This window comes from Solea solea, chromosome 17 (assembly GCF_958295425.1).
Source record: "Solea solea chromosome 17, fSolSol10.1, whole genome shotgun sequence".
Classification (NCBI taxonomy): domain Eukaryota; kingdom Metazoa; phylum Chordata; class Actinopteri; order Pleuronectiformes; family Soleidae; genus Solea; species Solea solea.
Window position 1 is genome coordinate 13,392,000 of NC_081150.1, and position 6,093 is coordinate 13,398,092.

Consider the following 6,093-nt stretch of genomic DNA (forward strand, 5'->3'; position numbering starts at 1 on the left):
AGCTTCTCGATGATATTCTGGTTTAATGGCCCATAAACCACAAAGATAGGGTTTACGATTATGGTAATTGCTCCAATGGTTTTGGTTTATTGACTGACTAAACCACTATGTCATCCTACCTTGTCCTCTTAGCTCATATACATTTGATAAAGAGGCAGCGAGAGATTGTGCTGTGGTGGTTTTACAGCCCTCGTAAAGCCCATTTTAGGCACTGGGGTTTATTAATGAGGCTCCAAACCTCCAGGCTGCCTGGACAGAGGCATTTCATCTGCCGTGGTTCCTCTGCTTCCCCTCTTTGAAGATCCAGTTCTATCACAGCCACAGGAGAATGATACATTTGATCCAAAGGGTGTGTTCCTTGAATATGATAATGAGAAATTAGCCCATGTAAATAAATAATTGATGTGACATTTATTTATGGAATTGTTTTTCCCCTTAGTAACTTTCATTTTGTCTCAAATACAGGGTCTATGGCTTTTATGGTCTAAGAACAATAACTGAGATCAAACACAAAACATGACAGACACAAATTTGTTTGTGTCGTTCTGTGAGTGACAGCTAAGCTAACATGAGAATACACAATTATCTTTACCCTGAGCTCATCTGACACTGTTTCCCAGAACTTGGGCAAAGTTACAAACCTTTGGATTAGAGCTCATTAAATCACCTCCACTGCTCAAATTTTCTATTACTTCATTATTATCCTCTGCAGCAGATACACATACGTCATTGGAAAAGTCCGTGCCAGTGGGAGCCAAGGCCAGAAGCAGCTTTTCTTGATAATCAAAACACAACGTTGGCAGGGGCATCTACCTTTGACAAGTTTATTGTGCTGGAAGTCATTTCTTCCCTCCATGTTAACTTTCCAACGTGGTGGCCGCTATTGTTGAGTTCAGAGACATGATTTCACCAGTGGTACTGAGGGAAGTATAATATTTACAATGCTCTGTTATGACTTTTTTGCTCCAAAACAGTCCTGAATGTTTGTGTGTAAAAGTACTAGTGAGGAAAAGCACAAATATTTCCGTGAAATCAGTTGTAGCTGGATTTAATTAGTCATTTTTATTGTGTCCCTCACAATAAGGTCTCTAAATGCACACACATGAGAATATATTAGGGTTGATCTTATGCTCTAACTCTTGGCAAGAAAAAATAATACGTTAACTACATTTCTGCACCAAATAAACAAAAATATTCACCTTTTTTTAAAACAGTTCCTCAGCAGACCCCAAAGCTGCCATGATGCAGAACAGTCAGCCAGGTAGAGGTTTGGTTTCCTTGGTGATCATGGGAGACGACATCATCATCATCATCATCATCATGATCAAGAGTTCTTATGACCAAAATAAAGGCATGAAAAAAAAAAAAAGCACAGAGTCTGTATAATTGGAATGTTATTTCGATGGTTGTTAAAACGCCAAGACGACCTCACAGCCAAGAGGCAACTGGTCGTGATGTCACCCATGAAAATGTGAACTCCCATCATGGAGCCTCCACGATCGTGATTTGGCCGGCATCGTGTTGACATTTTGCAAGTGGGAATTCAGAGGCGTCACCTGCAAGCAGCCTCCCATTGGACGACACCAGCTGTCAATCAAGCTTGTCGTCAATCCGTGCCGTAGTTCCTTCTCCTGAAAATGAGAACATAATTGTCAGAACTGGCATCGTGTGCGACTGAAGAAGAGCCTATACTAGCAACTGAGACCATTACACCATGATGTCACCATCCTAACATTCAGATATAACCAGTGTTTTGCCTGCTGTGAGGGTTTCAACACCTCTCTCTTTTTCATTTTCTGTTCTTTACAGATTTACTTCAGCGTCACTGCGTGTCCAAATAATACAACATTGTGCAATATCAAAAAAATAAACTGAGCCATGGTTGAGTTTGTCTGGCAAAACATCCTGCTCGTTCGCCTGTGGTGCACCAAACTCTCTGCCCACAAAACGCTGATGTCATTTAAACGAATGAGGACTTCCTTGATGCATTTGATTCGCGTCGGAGCAAAGACGGTCACTGTCTGTTAAATTGGCGATAAACGTTTATTGCGTCTTTGTTATTCGTCGGGCAGACACATCAAATGTTGTTGCATCTAGTAAAACAGCGTGAAGTCTCTGGCATAAGTTATTCTGTAAACTCGGCCAAACAAAAAGCAGACGTGCCTGTGGAAGTGTGCATGCAAGGGAGGTATGGAAACTGTTTTGTGTTATTATGTCTCTCTCTCTCCCTCTCTCTCTTCTCATTTATAGACCTGAGAAAATCTGACATGCTGACTTATTCCTCTCTGCCATGTGTTAGATCAAGGTGGAATATGTGCGTTACTCTGTTGGAATTTTCCCCCATATGTCGCTGGGCTCTTGAGCAGCACTCCGCAACTGCTGCTATCCTTCAAAATCAATCACACTTGGCCTGAAATGGACAGAAACTTTAGCTGCGAATAATTATTTGCGTTTGTTTGGAGCTGCGGAAGAACCACACACAGGTAGAGCGGGACAACTCAGATTGGTGAAGGCGAGGTCGGCAAAATGCATCTTCTTCTCCGCGCGCGTTGAAACAAACGTGAATTGTTTCTTTGGGTTTTTCTGCGTTTTCCATTTTGCTCTCCTTTTTTCACTGACACTTTTATACTTGGTCCCACCCTGTCTGATGTTTGGAGTTGTAAATGTTACACCCTTTTGCCCGTGGCTGAGGAAACAGACAGAGAGCACAACAACACATAGAGACCATCTGGATTTACAGCCAGTAGTTTTTCTTAAATGCGTAATCACATTGGTCCTTGTGTTCATGATCAATGCTGTTACTTATTTAACTGCCATTGGAGAGAACCTCACGGACAAGATTTATTTATACGCAAAGGGACACCAGCAGATGTGGGATAAACAGAAACACAAGTACTTCCTTGTGTGCAGGCAAACACTGGCCGCGCGCCTGCAAGGAGATCGCACACAAACAGCATGAAAATAATGTCCAAGCACATACAAACGTGTATACAACTCCATCTTGACATTATACATTCATCGGCCACTTTCTCAGGAACACGGAACATGGTTAGTGTCAGGAAATACCCTTGCCTCAATGTTTGATGTGTTACCGTTGCATTTTTATAATCTCAAACCAGTCTGGCAATCTCTTCTGACCTCTGACACCAAGAGATAGACGCTCACTGTAAACCCTACTTATAGTTGTGAGTAAATAATCCTAGAAGATCCGCACTAACTGAAAAGCACAGACCAGCCCATCGGACACCAATAACCATGCCACGTCCAGTCACTGTTTGAACTCCAGCGGGTCGTCTTGCCTAAATGCATGGACGTTGCTACGTTTGTGATTGGTTGGTTTCGATATTTGCGTCAAACGAGCAGGCAAGCAGGTGTTCCTAATAAAGTGGCGTCCAATATGTTCTAAATCTGAAACCAGGGACTGAAGATATGCATGGTTCTCCTCATGCCTTGGCAACCAAGAAAGAAAGAAAGACGTCACATCTTGAAAAGTCATCTAGTGCTAAAGGGAAATCATACATGGAAATTTCAGAATGCCGTTCCCCCAAGAAGGCATTCTAGGCAATATTTGACTTAATGACTTATTAACCGCAGCATTAAAAATATCCTCCACAGTAGATGTTGTGAAAGCGCAGGGTCTGCTCTCTCTCTCTCTCTCTCTCTCTCTGGTGATTGGCTGAGACCCACAGCTCTGGACTGGAAAAGTCACATCACAACAGGAGCCGTCTGAAGTGACTGGCTGACAGAGGGAAGACGGTGGCCAACGTACGGAAGCATGCGAGAGATGGAAAAGGACTATAATATTTCATGTTGATAAATGCTGAATACACAGGGCGTCCACTGTGCCTGTTTGGATGTGGGCAAATTCAACAATGTGCTTGCTTTAGTCAGTATATCCACTGAACTTACTTTGTACGAATTCAGCTCATTTTATGAGTGTTACAGCCTCCGACGTTGCTGTCTTGATGCACTCTTCTTCACCAATCAGTGGCAGCGTGGAACTGTTTTCAACAACAGAAAAAGGGCTCCAGATGACAGACACATCATAGTGGAAATATTTTGGAAACTAAAAAACAGATGCAGGTACAGTATGTCTCTCCAAACACACCAGAACAGGGCCAAAAGGAAATCGAGTAATGGACTTACCTCTGTCGGGGGAGAGAGGGACATGACTCCATATGACTCCTGTAACTTTTCTCCACATGTCTGCAGGTTGTGTAAAGAATAAATAAAAGGCAGTTGTTGGTTAACGTATTCACCAGAACAGCTTTAGAGGGTGATAATATAGCAATTTGTTTCATTCATAGTGAAGACACTCACAAATATTTCATAAATGAGCCCTTTATCCTCTACTATGGCGTATTTCCACCGGCTCGCCTCGGCACGGCTCCTCTGTTAAATATCGAGATTTTAACCCACGTTTTTAGGATTGTTAAGTAGTTTTAACTGATCAACAGTTCGGCCTGATTTCTGTGTCGGACGTCTCTTCCTGTGACGGCACTCTGGCCAGTCAGTGGCCGGTAGTCTGATCAATCATCGCATAGTACCTACTCAGCATGCTTTTGGAACCTCGTTGGAGCAGGCACTAAAAATAGTACCTGGTACTATGCTAGTGGAAACGCTAATAAACTGTGGTGAGGCGAGCAGAGCAGAGCCGGTGGAAATACGCCACTAGAAACCTTCCTAGAATTAGGAGCAGCAGGCAGCCACTGATCAACGGGGGTTGGGTACCCAGCCCTTTTTTGATGACCTGGTGGGGACTCAAACCAGCTACATAGGTAAAGTTCTGTTCCCTGGCCGGGAATCGAACCCGGGCCGCGGCGGTGAGAGCGCCGAATCCTAACCACTAGACCACCAGGGAGAGATATGATGTAATCTTAACCATCACAACTAAGTGCCTAAACCTAACCATAACATAAACCTAACTCCAACCCTTAAAGGTGACATTGACCGGAAGCTCCAATTAACGCTGCGTTTGTGTGTGTATCTGCGTCATTACCTCGTTTATGAAACCCTAAAGTTTCAGAACAAACAGTTCAGCCACTGCTGAGAAAATAGTGTTGTATTGTTTTCCTGGGCTCTGCGAAGCGGATCGACACTTCCTTAATTTGATGTCGTCATCAGAAATCCTCACCACCGTAGCGCCTCCCGGTGCGGGCACTAGTCCGGGCACATCCGGTTGCGTACATTCAACCGCAGAAGAAGAAGAACTACTCTCGTTGTAGCTGCTGAGATGCAGAGCATCCACCGTGCCAGAGGGGGAGCTGTGTATCTGAGAGCTGGCCTATCTATTACGTCACTTCCAGGTACCTGGCCAATCACAGGACAGTTTTAAAGCTCTCGTTGGCTGGCCAATCACAACAACTGTTTGGTCTGAAACAGCGCGGCTGACGAGAGCGTCAGTGAGGAGATATTTTGATCGGCTCGTTTGCAGCGATTAGGAGGATTTTAATCATGAAAACAAGTTAATATATGTAAGTAGACCTCCATAACTAACATATATGTGTGATACAAGCATTCGATGTCACCTTTAAACTAAGGTCTTAACCCCCAAAAAGGCCTTTAAAGAAGTGAGGACCAACCAAGATGTCCTCACTCTGTATGGTTCATACACTTCCACAGTTTAAGGTGCCTCTGTTGTTGATTTATGTGTCTTATTAAAAAACTAGTAATCATTTGAGTGCAATTACTGATCTGTCGGTTTGAATCAGAATCAGGTTTATTGCCAGGTAAAGTTTACACAACACCGGGGATTTTGTTCTGGTCAGTGGTGCACATACAGGATAAGAAGAGAGCGAGAGAGACAGATAAATAAAATGGGGAAAATAAAAATAGAAAAGCGTTAGAGAACGTCATTATTTACAACAGAGTGAATATGATTTTAAAACAAAGGTCAGCAGCGAACGTGAGAGCGAGTGCAAACTGTCAGAAAGTAAATAACAAGAGAAAAGTGCAATCTGTCAGACAGACAATAACAAATGTCAGTGCAATATGGAAACTTGAAAATTAGGAGGTGTGTGAGTGTGTGTGTGTTGATGAAATCCCCTGCAGACTGCTGCTATGATGCTGTAGTTCATCTGGGAGGATGAAGTC

The 6,093-nt window shown here is 43.2% G+C and overlaps 1 non-coding gene across 1 annotated transcript; it reads right to left on the reverse strand.

The window, feature by feature from the left end:
* Positions 1–4,789: 4,789 nt before the first annotated feature.
* Positions 4,790–4,861, reverse strand: trnae-cuc (transfer RNA glutamic acid (anticodon CUC)). Its single transcript has one exon. It is a non-coding gene; the product is annotated as a tRNA-Glu (tRNA).
* Positions 4,862–6,093: the final 1,232 nt, after the last annotated feature.